General features: G+C 38.7%; 1 long non-coding RNA gene across 1 annotated transcript; it reads right to left on the bottom strand.

The window, feature by feature from the left end:
- Positions 1-8,543: 8,543 nt before the first annotated feature.
- Positions 8,544-14,359, bottom strand: LOC140559297 (uncharacterized). The gene is made up of 6 exons (XR_011979877.1): positions 14,347-14,359; positions 13,961-14,064; positions 13,596-13,643; positions 9,501-9,645; positions 8,816-9,033; positions 8,544-8,675 (listed from the first exon to the last, which is right to left on the bottom strand). It is a non-coding gene; the product is annotated as an uncharacterized lncRNA (long non-coding RNA).
- Positions 14,360-19,851: the final 5,492 nt, after the last annotated feature.

Raw genomic sequence — 19,851 nt, forward strand, 5'->3', positions numbered from 1 at the left:
GTCCCGGGCCGGGAGACAGGGAGAAGGAGGAGATGAACGCTGCCAAGAAGAAGGCCTTTAAAGTAGTCTGCTTGAATCTGGTGACGTTTTTGATTCAGACCATCCCCATTGTATTTTCCTTCGGCCTTGAAAGTGTTCTGGCTCCAGATCACTTTCACTTGGCCGTAGCCATCGGCATGACCATCAATATTGGCGCAGGGTTTATCCATCCCTTCTTTGTTCTCAATAAAGCTGGCAAACTCAAGTTTCCGAAATGTTAAATGCTGACGAATCAACCACACTTTACTTTAGCTGTCTTTTGCATATTGAGACACCTTGTATCTTTATATTATACTAACTTTACAGAAGATGGATGTTAGTGAGGGGTTTTATTTAATATTAATTTGGAACATTTCTATTGGTGCAACAATTCTGTTAAAAAAAAAAAACGGGAGGGGTTTCAAGTTAGTATTGTTCTTTTTCCTTTATTTTTGTGGCTAAGCTTTTTGTGTGAATTGTGAATTTATGTTAAACTTTGTGTCTGAGTTAGCTCTCACAATTTTCTCTGTACTTCTCTTTCTTCCCTTTTTAGAAGACTACTGTAAAACCTATACTGTAAAACCTAAGGGTAACAGAATACTAATCCCAGGTGTAAATGTCCAGAATGACACTTTAATCTCTTCATGCTCTGATCACAATTGTTCAAAATGTTCTTTCATAGCTACTGTTGTGAGGTTGGATAAACTTTACAGAACACTAGCTGAAAACTTCAAACCTAATAAGTTTAGCTTACAGGTTGCAGAACAGTAGGTAACACAGCTGACTGAAGTTTATTAAGCATATGAGTTGTGGAAACAAATACAGGACCATTACTGAGTGCTGGTGTAATTGCTCTTAGTATCTGCCCAGAGTAAAGTTTTTTGTAGCGGTTCTGTTGGCCATCGTTTTAACCGTCATTTTCTAACCATTGTTAAAACTAAGACTAAGACCTGCTTACAGTCCACTGTTGACAATATGACACAATATTTTATAGAGAGGGATTTTGAATTTGAACATTATTGTTTTACACTACATGAGGAAAAGTATTGGGACACCTTTTCTTCTAAAACGTGCTCTTCATAACTCTGGCCATTACTGCGACTGGTTAAATTAAACATGCTGCGTAATGATGATCCAAAGGTCCTGTGCTAATATTCTAAATGCAACATGATATTGATGTATATCATTTTTCAATGAGAAATGAGCTACCCTGTCCATTCAAATATGGCTAACATTGCAAGCATTTGCATGAAATCTTATATGTATTTATTTTGACAACGGAAACTTACAGAATACAGAAAATATACAACTCCATTACTCTCCCAGGTTCTGAAATGAAGCCTTTTGCGTACCTACACTGTGATAATAGGATTACCACTATATAACATTACTTATTACATGTCATTGTGCAATTGTTTTGCATATTTTCAGATGTTGCATATGAAATTAAAAAGTCTATCTAATAAGTGAGGAAACTTTTACATGGAGATGGAGGTTGCTGTGTCTATTTTATCTATCACACTTCACAGTTTACACACATTTGGCAGGTTATGGATGCTGATGTCACATCTTTAATCTAACTGAGTTCTGCTTCACAACTTCACAGCTAGGTCCTCCTCTGGCCTTGATGGCTGCCTTGCACCACTCTTATATAAATCTGTCATCTAAATGAGCTGCTTCTAGTTAATAGGCATTTTTTTTTATGGTCAAATTAATGAAAAAATACAACAAATTGTTTTGGGTTATTTCTGGTGACTTTCTTAAAATTGTAAAGGATATAAACTCAATAAAGTGCACAGACTTCCTTCCACAGTGATCCTCCGAGTGCATTTACATTGAAGGTGTTTCTTATATAATGGTCAAAGAGTGTAGGTGGACCCAATAAACTGTCAACTTATGGCGTACACATGCACTAAAAGGACACACCTCTTAACCTTACAAATCAGGTGTTCCATTCAGTACCATTACTACAGGTGTAGAATCCAGCCTCTAGTCCTGCAGTCTGTCTTTCTTCCACACATCAGTGAAAGAACGGGAGGTTCTGAAGAGCTCACTGAACTCCAGTGTGGTTCTGTATGTAATAGGAGACACCGCTGCACCAACATATACCATAACATATGTCATAACAGATTTATGATGTAATGTAATGTGTAGGTGTCCCAATACTTTTGTTCATGTAATGTATAATGTTTGTGCTCCTTGGTAGAGCATCCAGCTTCTTCGTCACCTACCATGAACCTCACAAGCCTGACCTGAGTGGGCTTTTAACCCCAAACTTAGGCTCTCAGTGAGAGGCTATCTTGGAGGAGTTGGCTTACATTCCAAGTGAATTTGCATGAAATATGACAGTCTGCAGTGTGATTTGCAAAACAAGCAAGATATAAGCAGAGTGGAACCACACTGGGATTATCACCACATTTGAGAGCACACAGCTGATTTAATGAGAACAGGTACGTGAAGCAGAGAGGACTGTACTTATAGTGCTTGTAATCTGAGAGGAACTGTCCTATATGCAGTAATGTTAATGTGCTTCCAATATACGTTGATTTTTGTATTTCTATGAATTTATTGAACATATATTTGTAGTAAAAATGTGTGTGTGTGTGTGTATGGGTGTTTTATTTAAAAAAAATAAAAGTGTGTGGAACTATGTTGGGAATCATCTCGGGAAGAACATCTGCAGAACATCTGGAGAAAAACGTCTGGAGAAGAAGTCAAAGATATAGAAATAAGGCAAAACAGTGTGAGGTGATCATTAATGCTGGAGCAGGACCTACACATCATTGGTACACACTCCTGATGTCCGATGTTGTTTTGTTTTGTTCTTATTCTGATTTTACCCATTTTTTGGGGTAACTTCCCAACCCATACATATTCTCCCCTATTACATTCAAGGCTTCTAATACTGGGAGGGTGAAGACCAACACACACCTCCTCTGACACTTGTTCAGCCAGGCATTGACTCTTTTTCCATATTCAGAATAAGCTGGAGGACTGCAGCCTGACTCATGTAAACTCAGCCGATGAAGGTAAGGCCAACCAACGCACTTAGTGGAAAGCGCTGTATACCCGGCTCGGATGCATCGGCCAGCATTTGCCAGTGCCAACCAGCATTACACGGGAGGCATGTTGGGAGAAAGGGCCATTCACACACCCACCACAGCTGCTGATGGCTAGCAGCATTAACGGGATTCGAACTAGCAATCCTCTAGTCCTTGTAAAACCCCATTAATCTGTTCCAGTGATAGTCAGTGATCAATATCAAAAACAACACTTCTGGTGTACGACCACTGTTTGTATGAATGACTTTATTCTAGTAAAGGAGGTTGGCACAGTCCAACATCTTTTTTTTGCAGCATTTCCATTGGTCAATTCCTAATGAAAGGCAGCTGCTCAGCCCAAAAAAAAAAAATCAAATTACAGGTGAAGATCTAGTTTTCTTCAGAAAGTGACAAAATAAAAGGACACTCTCTACATGTACATGTACATGAAATCTGCCGGTGTATTTTCGGTGTGTGAGCATGTAAATACTCTCAGTCTCAGTCCCACTTTCCCAGATAGGAATTGAGTCTAGTCTTGTTCTTTCAGTTGAGAACCTCCAGTAGGAATGCTATGTAGTCCAAGTCTCAGCTTGATCATGGTCTGAGAAATTCTATGTCTATGGAGATGCGTTCCTAACAGTTTATTGTGTTCACCTACGTGTTCTGTACACTGACTATGGCATGAACATTTTGGCTGGAGGGTCATCCTTTATCCACAGGTCATTTCTGCCCACAAAAAACTGATTGCTGCTACAAATACAAAAGCAGTCTCCAGGATTAGTCCAATAAACTCCACCCTTCAGTCTCACACTCTCGAAACTACAGAAATAACACTTTAGTTTCATAGAAGATGCTAAATAATCAATTGTAGGAATTGAATAATTCATTGTGGAAACTCACCACTGCATCTTATATGTCAGAGTTAAGTGGCCCTCAGTGGCTGCACGTTGCCTTTCACACTGGTATACTTTCATTTTTAAGCCATCCTAGGCCCACTCCCTCAATATGCATGTGATTATATCTCAAGAATCCAGAGTACTTATTTCTTACGTTCCAATAATTGTTATCTGCTCCCACAGAGCAGATAACAAATTCAGTTCACACTGAATTACTCTATTGTCTATACAGACAGTACTTGTCTGGATGCATATCTGTCTTCACTAAGTGTTTAGGCCAAATAATAGTCATTCTCCCATTGTATATCTATATGAACATGTATATGTAAGGGGTAGCTCTAGGGCAAGGCCTCCTCCTGCCACCAGGGTGAGGCCCCGAGTCACCCCAGCCAGTAATTGGGGCCAATTCCCTACACCTGGGCAGTAGGCTATATAGGCACACAGATCCAGTTGCCCCACTGCTGGATCTTTTGACTCTGGTCGTGTGTCTGTCTGTCAGTCAGTTTCTCGAGTTGAAGGCTGAGTGGGTGTCACTCTCCTTCATGTGTTCCTCTCGAGTCTGTTTCCCTGTGTGTGTGTGCCTGTGTGTGTGCCTGTGTTTGCCTGTGTGTGTGCCTGTGTACACACACTTGTTTTTACAGAGGAAGGCAGGAGTGTCTGTCTTCCCTGTAACTTCCCAGTTTTCTCGTTTCTTTTGGGAGATCCTTTTTGCCCTTAGTTGTATTTCCCTCTAGTGTTAAAGAAGTAGCCAGCTCTCCCCTGGCGTCCTTTGTTTGTTTCCCGCCTTTATTTCGCATTAGACGCGACGTCTCCTTTGTTTATTAAATCCACCCCTTTTATGTTTCGCTTGTTGGTCGCTCTTATACCTGCTGCTTTGGGGAAGCAGCAGAGCATTGGTCTCGTGACGCGGTGGCCTGGGTTCGAGTCCCGAGTTGATTTGTTTATCATTTCCGTTCTGCCTGCTCTAAGATTAGTGGCACTAAGATCATGTGGCACTTGGGGCCAATGGTTACGTGATCGTGGTAGCTCACTCAATAGCACGGCGGCCTGGGTTCAAACCTCGCTGTATATGAGCACCACATTACAGTATATGTATGCAAGCATGGTCAGCAAAACAGTAGAAGACTAAATGGCCTTACATATACATCAGATTTGCATGAAATGAAACTCACTACATGGCGATTGATTTGTTAAGCTGTATATAACAAATATACATGAAAATAGATATGATGCGGACTACTGTATATAACCCCCCTATGGAACTCCTTCATATGACCAAACAGCTAAAACTGCAGAGACACAGAGCAAATGTTGATGGCTATGATGATGTTAGTGTTTTGTGTGGCAGGGTGGTAAAATGAATATGTTTTGGTTTAATGCCTTTAAATAAGTCTGTAGTCTATCCTGTCTACCATGTTCATATCTGCACATTTGTGCTTTTTTTTTTCCATAGGTCACTGTTTTCCAGCAGATGAAACCCACCCTATTCATTCATTTCCTGCAGGGCTTTTCTGTGAACTGCTAGATCATTTTTCTTCTCTGAATCATGTTGCTTGGAAGAGGTGGGTATTCAGTATGCGTTTGTCACCCAGGGGAAGTTTATTCCACCACCTTGGTGCAGGACAGAAAAAAGTCTGGACGCTTGTCTTCTGTGAATTTCAAGGAATGGCGGGTCGAGCCGAGCCGTACTTGAAGCTCGAAGGGCTCCTGTGGCAGATCGGCTTTTTACCATTGCCATCAAGTAGATAAGGACTGGTTCATTTTGGGCTTTGTAGGCCAGAGTCAGGGTTTTGAATCTGATGAGGGCAGCAGCTACAGGAAGCCAGTGAAGAGAACGCAGCAGAGGAGAGACATGGCTGAACTTGGAGACGTTAAAGACGACCCGACCCGTGACGCTGTGTTCTGGAGCAGCTGCAGGGGTCTGATGATGCGCAGAGGGAGACCAGCCAGAAAAGAGCTGCAGTAGTCAAGTCTGGAAGTGACGAGAGACTGAACAAGCACCTGAGCGACTCTCTGGAGAGGAAGGGTTGAATTCTTCAGATGTTATACAGGAGAAATCTGCATAGATTTTTTAAAATGGTCTTGTTCATTTTCTACCCTTCTCCCTTTTCTCCTTCAAGGCAGAAGCCATTTCTACAATAGTCAATATTATCGCAGGGTTTGTGCAGCCACTCTGTATACTCCACAGAGCTGGTAAACTGTTATTCATCAGGTGTTCCTGAATGGACACAGACCCATTTTGTCTTGACTGGTTGAACAATCCTGAATCTTGTGAAAGTCCCTCATTTGCTCCATTGTAACACAGTTCATCACTGAGATCATTTATTTACGTCTGTAGAGTTTTGAATATAAAAAGGGGCCAAGAGCAATTGTCAAATATTCCCCACCTGAATGTTAGTTTAGATGATTTGATTTCATTTTCAGATCATTTTCAGATCGTATTTTCCCTACACTAATGTTCATTAGTTCATTCAGTGAAGTTCTGTGTTAGAAAACATCTGAAAAATGTCTAAAGAAGAACCTGTTGAAGCAACTCATTTACATTAGTTATTAAAACATTATGGAAATATGACAAAGCAGTGTGAGATGTCCACCAACCATCCATTTGATTCTGAAGTGAGAATTAATCATTATAAAAAACAACACTTGAGAAACTCTTATGTATGACCAGTGTAATGTTAACTGAGTGTCATGAGGCTTATTTATTAAAGAACAGGTTAACGGAGTCGTAAAGCCATTCCAAGTCAAACGCATGGAAAACCAAATCAAAACATGCTACACTGGGTAATAAACAATAGACAATAAACATGGGTCTAAACAATAGAGCTGACAAAGGAGCAACCATTACCAAAGAACAAATAAAAGATGAACATAATGAATGTGAGTGTCCAGATCAGGTGAGTAAACTGACCTAACATGTCCCTTAATATATCCTTAATAAAAGCCAGAAAGACAGTGGGAGTGTTAGCGAGCCCAAAAGGCACGACCATGTACTCATAGTCCCCCACTAGGACTAAGGGAGTGGGTCCCAATAACTTTTGGTGATAAAAAACAAACCATGAGGTTTATTTGAAAAAAAAAGTCATAAAGCTATTCCAAGTCAAACACAAGAAAACCAAAACATGCCATATTGGGAAATCTAAAAGAGGTAAACAATAAACAAGAAAGGGTCTAAACCATAAAACTGTCAAATGAGCAACCTTAACCATCAACAATCCAAAACACGATATCAAAAAAAAAAAAGAAAGAAAAGCAGAGTCATCTCTAAATGTTAAGGCCAAAACATCTGGACGCATCTGGTCACGCTCTGGTTGTATATTTATGCCTAAATATACATAATGCCTTTGTATATGTCAGACTATATGTCCTTGGCTACGCCCAGAAACTTCCTCCTCTCCTCCTCCTCCATTTGTTCTGCTCCTCTCCTACCTCTGAAGAAGGTAGAGGAATCGAGGAGAGGAGAGTAGGAATGGAAAGAAGGAGCAGTAATTGGAGTAATTGCAGGTTACCCTTATCCATATCCTATTGCCCCTGTCCCCTGCCCTCTGTATAAGTACCCCTTTGTTTCAGTCATCCCTTATCTGTTCATGTCCATGTGCATGTTGGTGTGTTCATGTCGGTTTCATGGTTTGTTGACTTGGCCTGTTTGTGTGATTCTTGTATTGTTTATTTGGCAATCTTAGTGCTTGTTTGGTTTCTGTTTGTTTTGTTTTATTTTTCTTTATTAAAAGATATCCTGGGTGTACGTCCGCCTCCATCTTCAACCTATACAAACTGTGACAGTGACTGGCAGTGACAAACTGTCTGTCTTCCTTGTTTCTCCTTTTTTTATTTTATTTTTTATTTACTTCTTTGGGGTGTCTTTGTTTGATTTTTCATGTCCTTGTTCTTTTCAAGGTGTCCCCCACTTGTTTTCAGGTCCAACTGCAGTTTTGCACTCTCTTTTGTAGTGCATATTATAACAATTCCACCCCCTTTCCCCCAGGTTTCTCCATTATGTAAAACAATGTTTGGTATAGTTGGACAGATTCTTATGAAATATAGGACACTGTACCACATTATCCATTATATTCTACTGTTAGAAATGCTGCAAACAGGAGTCAGATTCAGGAATCAGGAGACTGGATCTTTATTCACGTGCAGACAGAAAATCATACACATGCACAGCTTAGCTAATCACTCTGGTAATCCAGTCTGGTTAGGGATATTTTGGGAGGGCCTTATATATATTGGGAACTATGGGAGAGGAAAGCATGATGAAGAGGAGTTTAAGGAGGGGTAAGTGGGGGGTGAAGGCGAGGGCACTTGGAGTATCAACATTAGGGGGGGTTTGATGGTTATCAGTATGAGCACTTGATTGTTGTCACCTTTTGAGGGTTATTTGAATTATAACAAAAGGTGAGAGTGACCACTTCAAGCCGGCAGATGAAGGGTAACAAAAGGTGAGGCAAAGGAGTAAGATAACAATTTGCTAAATTAAAACCACATGAAAGTAATCTGTAATGTAAGACTGTAATAACTAAACTGTAACCCCAAGACTCTATTTTGTGTGTTTATTGTTTACTCATGACTCATGTCAAATTGTAGATCAGATGCATGCTGTTTTATTAGGACATTGGACAACACAGGACAATTCAAAGAAATTGATTAAGAACCAATCCTCCTGTGCAAGTGGCTGCTAGTTGAAAAGTTAAGCAAACATTTCCAGCATTGTGTCTGGCTGTGGAGCAAAATATAGAAAACATCTAGAGTCAATTATTTAATTCTGACAATGTTTAGATTCACAGATAAATATCACCTATTCAAATCCACACTACAAATGCATTTGTTGATTTTCATAGCACAGTTTCATAAACATACCTGTGCACATTGTTGCCTGCCGTGGCGAATTAAGGTGGCTATGTGCTCACAGTTCTTCCAAGGATGCCACCATCCACAGTTTCTATTCAGATTTGTAATTCTGTTAGCCATGTCCTTAACAGGTACCGGTTGTTCGTCAATGTAATTATGTAATCTTCCCTGTCCTGTTTCAGCCATTGTACCAAACGTACATCCAGAATGAAAAGGCCAGAAAGACACTGGTGAAAGAAGAATGTTGTTTAAAATAAATCTCAAATTCACTGGCATCTTTTAAGGCGATGCATCTTTTTAATTTATTTTATTTCATATAGCTACTAGCCTTTTAAGATGGTAAAAACTATTATTCAGTTAAACAGTGTAAAATGGGTTTTATTGTATGTTTGTGAATATTTGTTGGACATGTTCATCAAATCATTAATTCTGTGATTAGTTTTAAAAATGCAAGACACTTGCAAATGTTAATATATGCAAATATACTTTTAGATCATTGTACAGTTTAATTGCCCTAATTCCATAATATTTATATATGCACATTAGTATTAAGTGAGTTGACTGTATTCCTTAAAATAAAGTGTTATTGGGCATAGCTAATTATAATGTAGATTAGTGTTATGATTTCAGAACTATAACACTTTTAAATTTAGAAATTAAGCTTTTTTTTTTTTTTTTTGGTTTTTTTACATACCAGTATTGTGGAAAATGTCCTGCCTTCCATTCCTGTTGGGTAAATTGTGGTTATCCACATAGATAGCCCAGTGGATAAGAATTGTGCATTTTTCACCTCCAAATGTGATCACACGATCGAATGCCACCATGTCTCCAAACGTAAACTGAAAATAAAATGAAATGTTATATATTAATTATAATATTTAATAATGCCTTCTGTGAGGAAGCTGAAGCTTGGACATTTCTCAAGAAATGATCTCAAGTCCACCAAGGCATTTGGTATTTGGTAGGATGTTAAGAAGGCGGTTGCAGTTGAATAATTTCAATTGCAAATGTGTGGCCTTAATGAAAGAGCCATTAGAAGAAAAACAGCACATTTTCTGAATTTTGATTCAGAAGTTTTCAAATTAAATTAGGAGGATTTATTGACATTTTATCTGTGTACAAGTACATAGTGGAGCGCAATTATGTTCCTCCATGACTATGTTGCAACATGGAACAGAAACTATGCAGTACAGATACATAAAGTGCAAATATGCAAAAATAAATGTGCAAACACAGAACCAGAAATGACAGTGTACCGCCAAAACCAAATAAGTAGCTGAGGTATGTAACAATCTATGGCATAGGTATACACAGTCAACTCATAACATATGTAAACACAGCAGTTACTGAGGTAGAAGAATGTAAATACAGTACTTCTATAATACAGTATTTTGGTAGCAGTTATTTTTCTGATAGTGTGTAAACAGATACAATAGAGATGTGTGTGACAGTGTTAGTGGGTGAGTGAGATACTTGTGTGTGTGTGAGGAGTGAGGGCAACATTGAAACAAGGTCAATGCATTTTGGAAACAGTTAATAGTTGAAAGTTAAAATCTACATTTCTGACTCCAATGAACAAAGATATGCATAGAGGGAATAGAAGAACACTGCTTCAACTGTTAAGCATGGGGGTATATTGTTTTGGGCTTCTGTTGCAGCCAGTGGCATGAAGAACATTTCACTGGTAGAGGGAAAATTGGGTACAATTAAACTTCTGTAAAACAGCTGAAGATGAAAAGTGAAGGTGAAGATGAAGGTGGCTTCTGCAGCAGGATAATGATCCTAAACACACCTTAAAATCCACAAAGGACCATCGCAGGAAGCATAAGTTGAAGTTTTTGGCATGACCCACACATTTCTGTGGCCTAAACATCATTTGTTTTTTACTATTACTGTGTAACAGAATTCCAAGTAGGTATTTGCCACGTAATGGAACAAATTGATCTAATTAGACTAATAACATACAGCTGTACTCATGCCTTTTACTAAGCACATTGAGCAAACATTCACAGTGCAGGTTAGAAAAAGTAAGGGAACCTTTCAATTTAATATCCTGTAGATAGTAATCACCTTCATCAAGCCACTCATCAAGCCAGCTGTACTCCTATAGCCAGTGTTTGTTCTGTTTTCTACACTGTGTGCAGAATTATTAGGCAAATGAGTATTTTGATCACATCATCCTTTTTATACATGATGTCCTACTCCAAGCTCTATAGGCTTGAAAGCCAACTACCAATCAAGTAAATCAGGTGATGTGCATCTCTGTAATGAGAAGGGGTGTGGTCTAATGACATCAACACCCTATATAAGGTGTGCTTAATTATTAGGTAACTTCCTTTCCTTTGGCAAAATGGGTCAGAGGAGAGATTTGACGGACTCTGAAAAGTCAAACATTGTGAGATGTCTTGCAGAGGGATGCAGCAGTCTTGAAATTGCCAAACTTTTGAAGCGTGATCACCGAACAATCAAGCGTTTCATGGCAAATAGCCAACAGGGTCGCAAGAAACGTGTTGGAAAAAAAAAGGCTCAAAATAACTGCCCATGAATTGAGGAAAATCAAGCGTGAAGCTGCCAAGATGCCATTTGCCACCAGTTTTGCCATATTTCAGAGCTGCAACGTTACTGGAGTATCAAAAAGCACAAGGTGTGCGATACTCAGGGACATGGCCAAGGTAAGGAAGGCTGAAAAACGACCACCTTTGAACAAGAAATGTAAGATAAAACGTCCAGACTGGGCCAAGAAATATCTTCAGACTGATCTTTCTAAGGTTTTATGGACTGATGAAATGCGACTGACTCTTGATGGGCCAGATGGATGTGCCCGAGGCTGGATCAGTAAAGGGCAGAGAGCTCCACTCCACAGACGCCAGCAAGGTGGAGGTGGGGTACTGGTGTGGGTTGGTCTCATCAAAGATAAACTTGTGGGACCTTTTCCGGTTGAGGATGGAGTGAAGCTCAACTCCCAGACATACTGCCAGTTTCTGGAAGACACCTTCTTCAAGCAGTGGTACAGAAAGAAGTCGGTATCGTTCAAGAAAAACATGATTTTCATGCAGGACAATGCTCCATCACATGCATCCAAATACTCCACAGCGTGGCTGGCCAGTAAGGGTCTAAAAGAAGAAAAAATGATGACATGGCCCCCTAGTTCACCTGATCTGAACCCCATAGAGAACCTGTGGTCCCTCATGAAATGTGAGATCTACAGGGAGGGAAAACAGTACACCTCTCTGAACAGTGTCTGGGAGGCTGTGGTGTCTGCTGCACGCAATGTTGATCATAAACAGATCAAGCAACTGACAGAATCTCTGGATGGAAGGCTTTTGAGTGTCATCGTAAAGAAAGGTGGCTGTATTTGTCCCTGATTTGTTTTTGGTTTTGTTTTTGAATGTCAGAAATGTTTATTTCTAAATTTTGTGTTATATTGTTTACCTGGTGAAAATAAACAAGTGAGATGGGTATATATTTGTTTTTTATTAAGTTGCCTAATAATTCTGCACAGTAATGGTTACCTGCACAAACAGATATCCTCCTAAGATAGCCAAATCTAAATAAACCCACTCCAACTTCCAAAAATATTAAGCGTTGATATTTATGAGTCTTTTGGGTTGATTGAGAACATAGTTGTTCAATAATAAAATGAATCCTCTCAAATACAACTTGCCTAATAGTTCTGCACACACTGTATATTTGTTGGGCATAATTGCTTTCTATGTGAAAATAAGAATTTTATTGCACAGTGTAACTGCTTGTTTCTGCTGTGCACATGATAATAAACTCTTGAATGTTTTATTTTATTATAAATTAACAAAACATCATGCTCAAAACAACAATACAATTCCACACTGCAATTTACCTCCTTTAAGTCACTATTGTGGAATATACATTTTGTTTCTTTCTGTAGACAGTGACAGTATCTGTCTGTCTAAATGGCTTTAAACCTAAATACAATTATTATGTTGATAAGAATGACAACAGTGGCTAAATAATTATCTTACATCCTCTGAAAACATTTCCTTGAACTTCACAGTTTTGACTGAGCTCTCTCTGAATACTCCACTCTGAACTACTCCACTGACTGAAAGTTAACTTGAAAGATCAATGATCAGATTTATCCACTCTGAACTGCACCACCCACATACTCAAGTACTCTACCACATCCTCTGTGCAATTACATATTCTCACCAGAGAGGTCTCTAAATTCTCAAATCCCAAAAATGTTTGGACCACTTTATGTACTGCTTTCATTTGTATTATGAGTTTAATGACTCTTATTTAAATATGTCAGCAAAAGTAAGAAACATTTTATAACACATTTATCATTGTAATTATTAAGTGTGCAGATAGGGAATAAAAGTATTTTTTCTCTTAAAGTGGAATAATTCAGTATGAAAATGTTCTGAAAAACTGGGACAAAATCTGTCAGATTATTTTGAACTACTCCAAAAATGGCATTTGATTATCCAGATAATTTGGATCTGAATTTGGAAGCTTTGAATTATCGGCCCCTTAAAATAACCAGCCCCTGAAGATACAGAATCTCCAACCTTATAAGATGATAGCCATGTTATGGTATGTGTTAACAATGATTTGTTACTTTGTTTTAAAAATTGTGTAGAATTTTAAACAATGCATTTTACTATAAAAAAATATAGTAAATTTATAGTGTGAAAATTACACACGTAGTTTTTACAGCAATACAGAAGTTGCATAGCATGTCTACACTGCACTTAAAGTAAAGTACTTAAGGTACATTCAATTATATTTATATTATAAATAAGGAACTTACTTGTTGGTTCTGATGAGCATTGTTAAACTCTTCTATGGTACGGCAGAACTAAGAAATAGGATAAACAGGATTGCTCATTTAACAATGTATTTCACAGATGTAGACTGATGTATGCTTCAGTAATATATATTTATTGCATACACATCCAAATTTAAATATAGTACACATTTTAACTAATTATCTATTTACATTTATACATATTTCACAGGTAATATATTCCTTCATAAATATGTAATCGTAAACTATGTCTCTGCTACTAAAACTAGAGGAAAAAAGACATTTTCCAAGTCCAAGCTTAAGTTCTCTTAATACTTTGAGGTTCATTTAGAGATGTAAAGCTATAAAAGAATTAAAGTAATAATTACCCTAAATGGAGCAACAGAAGGCACAAGTTGGAGAAGTGTAAGTAGCAAGAGTAGTTTGCCTATCAACTCCATCATACTTATGAAGGAAAGACTGCCAAGAGGATCTGCAAAAGCAACTTTCGCTTATGTAAATGTTGTATAATATTTGTGCAATACAATATTTTATGCATAGCAATAATTTGTAAGTTACATTTTGTATTGTAGGTATTCAAGTATGTGTCTAAATAAAACAGGAAAAGGAGTAAATACTATACATTGTAATTTTCTTATTCAGCTTAGGATACAGTAGCCTGTACAATGGTAGTAATGAGTTCACTTTAATACCTTTAGTAAAAAATAGTAGAATTTAATATTATGCATGCTCAGGAGCATGTGTGTACGCTTACCTGTAAGGTGTCAGATGATGCTGATGCAGACAGGTGGCTACAGAAGGATTAAATACCCAGCTGTCCAGCCCCCAACTGTCATCTTAATTTTCCTAAAATGCAAATCTAACTCTTGTCATGTAGTTCCAGGTATATGATAAGAGGTACTTGGGCTACAACTGATGACATTTCAGTTCCACAAGAGCACAAGTACAGATAAAAATGCTGGTTAAGAATCACTCAGTATGCTATATAAGTATAATGTATTATTATTGTTATTGGTATTACTACTATTGGTATTGTTAAGAGTGTTTACAAATTATAGCAGAGTGCTATGCAGATGTGCTTGGTGTGCCTGAGTTGTCAGCCTGTTCCTGATGCCTTCATTTACCAAATTAGACTTGAGAGAGCCTACAATTTAATCAGGATAAAGGAGGTAGATGAAGACTGGAAGACTGCCTTCTTAAAGGTGCACGTATTCGTCACTGTACAGCGTGGACTGTACAGCGAAATGTGTCCTCCGCATTTAACCCATCTGGTAGTGAACACACACTCACACACACACATGTGTTAGGGGCAGTGAGTACACACACACACCCAGAGCGGTGGGCAGCCAACTCCAGCGCCCGGGGAGCAGAGAGGGTAAAGGGCCTTGCTCAAGGGCCCAACAGTGGCAGCTTGCCGAGCCCGGGAATCGAACCCACAACCCTGTTATCGATATCCCGGCGCTCTAACCGCTGAGCCACCACTGCCCCACCACTTGCTCTAGCTGCAGGCCATTATGATTTTGCAGTTATGAGTTATGGAATGGTAAACAACCCCTTGGTGTTTCAGTCATTTATAAACAATGTTTTACCTGAAATGTGAGGCCGATATTTTATATTGACTGGATATTGATGACACACTGATTCACTTGACATTTATGTCTGAACACATCCAGCATACGTACACTGTGCTCCAAAGGTTGTTGGAGGATCAAATTAATGACAAGGACAAGAAATGTTCTATGTATCATCAAACCCAAGTTGTATTTTTTGGGCTACATCATCAGCCAGAAGTGGGTGCTTGACAACAAAAAGGTGGCGACTGTGCCCCCATAGAACTACAACTATTTTCATGATTTGCACCTTTTTAGAAGCATTTTATTGATAGCTTTAGCACAGTAATCAACCCTCTAGATCTTTGCCCAAAAGAAAACCAAAGATGGCTGACCATTAAAGGCTACCTTTGTGCTTATTTCTCATGCAAAATGTCTCACAGAATGCATCTATGATGTTGAAAAATGCAAACTGCTGGACATTAAACTAGCATTGAAAGAGTTGCATCACTGGCTGGACAAAGCCATTCACCCATCACTATAACCTGGAGTATATACAGTTCAGCAAAAAAAAACTCTCAGCAATCCAGGTTTAACTTTATTATCACCCATCGAAGTTTTGAAGATGGTAAAGCTAAAGCTCTTTTAAGTACTTTTAATGAAAAAGGACCTCCATCTTTATCTTCTTTCCTTCTTTAATAAATTATCCAACATTCAAACAACTGATCACTTGTGCTTCTGCTTGGCTCGAATGAAAACATGCAGCCACACCAGTCATTTGCAGATAAAACTGCCATAGGCAATGGTGACAAATTTCAATTGATTGTCACTGTTAAACCCCCCGACAAGGTTACACCACTATATTGGTCATAACTGACAGATTTTACAAGGCCTGTACCCTAGTCTTTTAGCCCTCCATTTCAAAAACCTTTCAAACTCATAAGCACTTTTTGATCTAGTATTCTGTCATTTCTGTGTGCTAAGTCCAACAAACAAGCAGAATGGCTTAATCAAGAAATAGGAAGACATTTAAGACATCACTGTTATAAGTCAAGTCAAGTCGTATAGCTTTTTACAACTGTTGTTGTCACAAAGCAGCTTTACATAATTAGTAATTAATAAAAGACAGAGACAAAGAAAAAAGAAGAAATAATGTAAGACATGAACGATAAAAAGACCCCCAGTGAGCAGACCCCAACGGCGATAGTGGCAAGGAAAAACTCCCTCAGAGCTGGAGGAAGAAACCTTGGGAGGAATCAAGACTCACAAGGGAGACCCGACCCGTCCTTCTCTGGTCAGAACTAATTAAACATTAATGATAAAAATTACCAAACCAGATACAACAGATAGCTAATAATGGTGATATTAATAGTGGCAGACAGTTACGAGAATGTGACAGTTACCAGTTATCAGAATGTGTCTGCCGACTCCGGCAGGTCTGACTATAACAGCCTAATTAAAAGGAGAGAGCCAGAAGGTAACACAGACACGGGAGCACCCAGAAAACGCCTGCATCTATCTGCTCCACCGTCCACAAACCTGAGTGATCGCGTGTAAGCAGCGAGAAAACCGCTCCAGCATCTCAGTGCACTACAATTCCCTGGGTCCGCGAACCCCTGGACCTGCAAACTTTATCTAAGAAACATTAATTACCAAAAGCTAAACTAAACAGATGAGTTTCAGCCTAGATTTGGGTTATGGGTTAATGAGTCCCCAACATTATCTGGAAGGTTAGTCCAGAGTTGTGGGGCTTTATAAGAAAAGGCTCTTCCCCCTGCTGAGGTTTTCTGAATTTTGGGAACGAGTAAGAGTCCAGCAGCTTGAGATCTAAGTAGTCTTGATGGTTCGTAATATGTAATAAGATCCTGCAGGAACTCAGTAGCGAGGCCATGTAACTTTTTGTAACTGAGTGTCTTGCTGTCCCTTTCTGCTGTGACACTGAGAATTTCCCCACTGCGGGACTAATAAAGGACTATCTTATCTATCTTCTCTTATCTTATGTAGGGCTTTATATGTTAATAAAATAATTTTGTAATCAATACGGAATTTAACTGGGAGCCAATGAAGTGCTGCTAGAACTGGACTGATATGGTCAGATGTTCTAGGTTTAGTAAGAACCCTGGCTGCAGTGTTCTGAACCAGCTGAAGTTTATTGAGGTTCCTGCTGGAAAAAACCTGACAGTAGTGCATTACAGTAATCTAGCCTTGAGGTAATAAAACCATGTACTAGCTTTTCTGTGTCCCGTAGAGATAATAAATAATATGATATATATGTTATAACCAACAAGTGGACTTGAAATTCACAGAGAATTCCCTGCAGCGCTCCTCCACTACTATCACAACATTCAAATGTGTTTTAGGTTTCCAACTGCCTTCCTTTCCCTGGAATAATACCATATCTAACGCGCCCACGGTGGAGGACTGGTTCAAGTGCAGTGAATGAGCATGAGAGATAACACTACTGACTGAACATTGCTGTGAGTTATCAGAAAACCCAAGTGGATTGTGAATGCAGCTAGGCCTCTTCTTACTAACCAGAGTGTGACTGTCTACTGTTTTGTAAACTGTATTTAGATCCCTCTAAAGTCATATCATATTATTTTCAGCTGTCCCATCAATATTGTGTCAAACCCAGTTTTCATGTTGGACCATTTGCAACATTTCCTGGTCCACTAGATGATATCTCCCCCACCCCCACCCCCCTTTTCGTTACCTCTGCCATGCAGGAGAAAGGGTTGCATTCAGTATTGAGTGAACTGGAAGGGGTATGGCCCTGAAGAGTATTGCTGAGTTCCAACTGCAGACATTCTGAAACCCTCTCTCATAATGGATTCCATCATCACTGTTCCACACTCACGAGGCTAACCCCTAGCCTGAGATTCTAGCTTATCCGGGGGCATGTAGAGGAGGTGGCTCTATCACTCATCCAATCAGGCCCTCCTATCAGTACTCCAATTGTCCTGTGTTCTGATCACTGGCCCATGCCCCCTGAACACCTCTCTTTCATTCACCCGCATTAGATAACCTCTTAGATAACTCTTTTCTACTCTACATCCCTTTTATACTCCACACAATTTAAAGTATTAAGCTACTAATAAAGTATTAATAATATTAGTAATATTTGATTAATCAGTCCAAAAGGTGATATTAGCAGGTTGAAATTCTTTGGTATTTATTTACAATTTGCCTCCGTCCCATTCAAGGACCTTTATAACATTTTTTTTTTAAGTCACTCAGGGCTTGCTAGTTAGCTGATTACTTAGATCAGCTGTGTTGTGAGTAGGGGAAACATTCAAATCTCCAGGACAGTGGGCCTCCAGGGCCAGTTTGGGAAACAGTGCTTTATTACTTTTTACTTTTAGGTAGCCAGTTGTAGGTTTCTTCCAATAGTCCAGTTATGATAACCATGGGATGGGCACACAACATCTTGAGCAAACGTAGGTAAATTAGTCATGTTGAATCGCTTTGCAAATATAAAACTTGCTCCCAGTGTAAAGATAACTTCATTGTCATTGAGCTGAAACATTTCCATACTGGTCACAAATGATATTCAGTTCACATAGGCCCTTTAAATGTGTTTGATGCAAGCACACCATTTGGGCCATTTGTAAATATGAGACTCCTTTTGTCTAATGCATTCTGCTTCTTTACCTTTTTGAATCATTGTCATGTTGCATACCATTGACATGCAATCTAGACAGGTGCAAACTAGTAAGTTTATAACTCTTTTTTGTGACAATAATAAAACTTTTTAACAAATACTTTTTAAAACTACTGAATAATGGCTCTCCATGTTCCTTTTGTAAAGTCAAAAACACCTCAGTAAATATAAAACAGTTTTGAATTATTTAATGCACAGTAACAAAGTTAACACTATCAGGGCCCTGTGGGAAAACATTATCAATCAACCAGATATCTGAATTTAGTTGGGATCAATTAAATTAGACACAAGCAGGTTTGCTTACTGGTGGTCCTGCCACATCTAAATATTATTTAAAAAGAACCACGTGAAGTAGTCTGAAAGCTCTCTACAAGCAGCAACACTACACTGTCATCAAAAGTGGCTCCAAAAGAAATGAGAATGTAAGTTATTGAAACATCCATTTGGAAAAGGTTAAAAAGCCATTTTTTCTTCCAGGATTTCAGGGAACTACAGTGAGAGCCATCATCTCCAAATAGAGAAAGGTTTATACAATGCTGTATCTTACCAGACATTTCTGGCCTCTAAAATTCCTAAAAGAACACAGTGATAACTGATAATTTGGCACTGCAGCTTGTGAGAGTAAAATGTACAAAGCTACAACCTGGCTGGAGGGTGCATTAAATTCTGAAATGTTGTCCATTACATTACAGAATTTAAACATTCATACAGAATATTTTCTGAATGAAGAGAAATAACAACTATCTGTCTGTCAGAGTGCAAACCAAATTAATAAGGTGTTAAATTATTGGTTGTTATTGTTGGCTTTCAACTAATAATGTTTCCCTTTTACATGTTAATAATATTTTGGTGACCAATATGCAGTATTATATTCAGGCAACCAAAATTCAGTTATACCATGCATGCAGCAATAGATGGACTGCAGTTAGTAACTGTGCAACTACAAAACATTAGGTGTTTCTAATAAAGTGAGTGCAGAAACAATGTAGTTGTTAAATGTTTCAAGCAGTTTTCAGTTGTCTTGCTATGAGACCAGAAAATCAATACC

The sequence above is a fragment of the Salminus brasiliensis genome, chromosome 7 (assembly GCF_030463535.1).
Source record: "Salminus brasiliensis chromosome 7, fSalBra1.hap2, whole genome shotgun sequence".
NCBI lineage: Eukaryota > Metazoa > Chordata > Actinopteri > Characiformes > Bryconidae > Salminus > Salminus brasiliensis.